Raw genomic sequence first — 4,025 nt, forward strand, 5'->3', positions numbered from 1 at the left:
ATCTAGGTGCAAAACCAACAAAACTACAGGTGCAAAAAGAGTGGGCTGCAATTGAGTCATTGTACCTACAATTTTTGTTGTGTTTAGCAACAAAGCTTGTTCCTAAAACATCACACCGCCTAGTAGAGAGGAAACATCAATGTACAAAATGCTGGTACCATGATGCTACTAAAAATAAGCAGCAACAAGTCCAAGGCTCAAACAAATTAACTCCCTCACTCATTTCCAACCAAACCTCAGTACCACAGTACCTCATATATAATGCCACATAAATCAAAAGAAAATACACGCTCAAGTCAGGAACACTCCACATGCAGCAACATGTTTTTGTTCACCATGAATTGACAGGTTTTATACATCTACAGAAATAAATTGCATCAAAGCCACAGTTAAGATTACCAAAATATTCATAGCAATCTGGAAAACTACAGATGCTAGGCCGGACTTTACATCACCACAACATCTTCGTGTTCTTTGTTGTGAATACATATTTTTGTTCACATCTTCACAGAACACAAGACCATCTTTCAACAAAATGAGCAAGAACAATATAGTGACTGAGAAAACACAGAAGAAATTGACCCAAACACATTTCGAACCGTCCCAAAAATGAAGTCAGGACATCATCTTTATTGTGTCCTGCTCGCTCCTTTCCATAGCTCATGTCATCTCATCATGTAATTTAACAAGTGACAAATCACCAACCATATATCTGCAATGCGGACAATAGAATAGCATGGCAAGCAATACTAATGAGCAAGATTAGTAATTTTTTTCCTAAAAGGGTGGCAACTCGACATACAGGATGCAACCCATACTATGAACCACGGGGAGGAACGATCTGGGCCTCATCGGAGCATTTTGTGGCAGTGGGGATCAGGGTGATGCGGTGGTGAACATCCTTGGGATGTGTTGTTGAACGGCCCAAGGTGGCGGCGGTGCATGGTTTGTGTGGAGGGAGGCTGCGGCGGCGATTCGGGTGGAGCTGGCGTACATGACACGCGCGGGGTTCGTGCGGCGGCGCCCGCGGGCGGAGGTGGTTTGCGTCGCCGGAGGCAGGACGGGGTGGCACGCGTGGCCGGGACAGAGCAACGAAGAGGCGCGTGTGGCAGGGGGTCATCGTTGGAAGAGGAGCTGGGCGAGGCTGGGGGCAACCTAGGTGGCAGGGGAGGCGCGGTGGCGTACCTGAGGTCGGCGGCGGGGTCGCGTGCCGGCGCTTGGTAGCGTGCCGGTTCTTGGTGGTGGCAGGCGGCGGTGGGATCTGTCTTGGACGGATCCGGGGGCAGGAGGCGGGACGTCGGCCGGATCCAGGGGTTGCGTGGCGGCGCGACGGGAGAGGCGGGGTTCAGGGTGGGGACAGCCGGTGCATCACCGGAGGACCGGGGGCAGGTGCGGGCCGGAGGCAGCGCGCTGGGAGGGGGAGGTGTGGTTCAGCGGTGGCGCGTTCGGAGGGGAGGAGGTGCGGTTCGGCGGCGGCACGCTGGGAGGGGAGAGGTATGGGCCGGTGGTGGCACGCTAGGAGGAGAGGAGGTGCGGGTCGGTGGCGGCGCGCTGGGAGGCGCACGGCGACGGGGATGGGAGCGGCTGGGAATCGAGGAGAACGTGGGGTGCAGGGGTGGGCTTTGTTTTTGTTTTTTGTTTTTTTGAGTTCGGGAGCATCCTTTGCCTCATATATAGGACTGATCCTGATCTAAATAGTTATTTGGATTCTGGGATCAGAATAGTGCTCAGCCCATGTATAGACAGTAGCCCCTGAGACTCTGTTCGGATTAGAACAATCCGAATAGAGGATCAAAAACAAATTGATAATGTATCATATATGTTGTTGGACAGGCTTCTATGCTGGCGGCTACTGCCCAGGCCGTAGAGGTTGCCGAGCTCAATCGGAAGCTTAGGTTGTCCGATGAGGAACTCGACCGCATCAACAAGCGGTTTAACGAAACCCAAGGTATGCGGCACTGCTACATACCAGATAGTGATATATGTATTAATCTTTAAAACTTATTAAATGTTATGATTATAATCACAGTTGGCGCAGCCGAGGTCGAGTCCCTCAAGACCGCCCTCGCCCAAGCCAAGAAGGAGGCGGAGGTGAGCAAGGCGGCCGCAGACAAAGTGGCCAAGGAGTTAGAGGTGGAGAAAACCACCTGTCGAAGACATGAGGCACGGGTCGGGGAGGTCGAACAGGAGCTCAAGGACGCCATCGCTAAGTGCGAGTACTTGGAGCAGAAGAGTTTGGAACAACACTTCGAGCTCACCAAAGCACTGGAAAGGGCGAAAGAAGACCGGATTGAGGCCCAGGGTGCTCGCCAGGAGATTCAAGAGGCCAGGCAAATAGCGGCTAGTAAGGCGATTCTCATGCAGAGTAAATTTACCAAGAAGAGATATATTTTGCTGACTCGGGCTTGGAGTTCTCCACGCGCATTGACGGATCTGCAGAGGAGCATTGCTAATGGCGCCGAGTTCTTCCGCACCAAAGAGGGGAGCTCCACGGAGAAGCTATTCTGGTCGCAATACCTTGCGCCAGAGTATCCGGCATCCCTCAGCGATCAGCTAAAGCAGCTGACGGAGCTGCATAGGGTGACCGGGTTAGCCATGAAGGATGTAATAGTCCGTCTTTGGCCAGCTGAGCCCATACCCAGCAGCTACTTCGGACATGTGAAGTGGCTGGTCAAGGCGTGTCCTTGGGTGGACGCCATCAAGCGGTCGGCCTGCATAGAAGGTGCCTGGATGGCCTTCGCCCGAGTCAAGGTACAATGGGCGAAGATGAAGGCCACCGAGATTGCCACTGCAGGGCCACCTAAAGGCAAGGATCACTGGCGGCCGGGAAAGTACTTCGGCAAGGTCCTCGAGGGAGCCCGCATCATAGAGGACCAGTGCTCAAAGGACATAATATTTGATTAATAGAGTCCGGTTTGTAAGAGTCATGTACTGAACTTATTGTGTGAAATAGTTATGTTTGCGCTTTATAATTAGTTTATCCTCTTGTTTGGCCGTTTTAATTTATAAGTCTGAAAGTTTACCAGTCGTCGGCTTCTGCCCCCACGTAAATATTACAAGGGTGTTCGAGAATGCATGACCGCACTTTATCCAATGTCTTGGTCCGATGTAGGAGGCGTCTTGCGACGTGAACTAGGCAATCAGACTATGCGGCTTTAGTTCTTTCACTTAGCCATAAGAGTCCATTGGTGGTGCTAAGTACTAGCCCCCTAGTTACGTGAACGACAGTCGGTGCCTTTGCAACGCGGCTGGTCGAAGCCCAGCCCCTCGTGTAACATGGCATAAATCGCGAATGATTTTTAGTATAACAATAAGTGACCGGATCGCTGACCCACTCTCGCATATCATGACAGCCAGTTTTCGGCTTTCTCTACTGAGGTACTTAACTGGACGAACCAGAAATACTATCACAGTAGTTCTCCCTTTACTACCTTAGCCGAACTTGCGGAACGTAAGGTGGCAAACACAGGAGCCGGGCAACCCAACTATAAACCAAAGACATGAGTCGGAGCCGATGCATATAATGCAATATCCGGGGCATCGAAGAATTCCTTATAGGTGTTCGGACTTAAGAATTTGCGGGACCAAATACAGCCCCTAGTACGAAGGCCGTGCCGAAGCATGTATGTTAGTCGAACGTAAGGGGGAACACGGATGACAAGATAATACAAGAAACCAACCAAAAAGGTGATGATCATCTGCTTCCTCTATATCCTTATGAATACGTCGAGGCGTGTTTTGACAGACAATGCCATTTAATATTAAGGTAATGTATACATGCCTAAAGAGAAAAGGAAAGGGTTTTATATAAGGGAAAGTCTAACAGAGGGCCTAGAAATAATGGTTCAAAAATTCCAGTGATGCCCTGTCGCACATTTGTGTCGTTTCTCCTTAGCAATAAGTCCTTTGATAGGAATGTTTGATGGTTGGGAAACGCTAGCCTTAAGAGGATCTCCTGAAAAACCATATAGCAAATAGGGCTCTTGATGAACCTGCAGTGAGAAAAAAAGGTATATGCAGTCCAG

The 4,025-nt window shown here is 50.3% G+C and overlaps 1 long non-coding RNA gene across 1 annotated transcript; it reads right to left on the bottom strand.

Moving 5' to 3' along the window:
* Positions 1–296: 296 nt before the first annotated feature.
* LOC123091851 (uncharacterized) lies at positions 297–1,648 on the bottom strand. The gene is made up of 2 exons (XR_006443600.1): positions 1,186–1,648; positions 297–712 (listed from the first exon to the last, which is right to left on the bottom strand). It is a non-coding gene; the product is annotated as an uncharacterized lncRNA (long non-coding RNA).
* Between the last annotated feature and the right edge of the window lie 2,377 nt (positions 1,649–4,025).

The sequence above is a fragment of the Triticum aestivum genome, chromosome 4B (assembly GCF_018294505.1).
Source record: "Triticum aestivum cultivar Chinese Spring chromosome 4B, IWGSC CS RefSeq v2.1, whole genome shotgun sequence".
Classification (NCBI taxonomy): Eukaryota; Viridiplantae; Streptophyta; class Magnoliopsida; order Poales; family Poaceae; genus Triticum; species Triticum aestivum.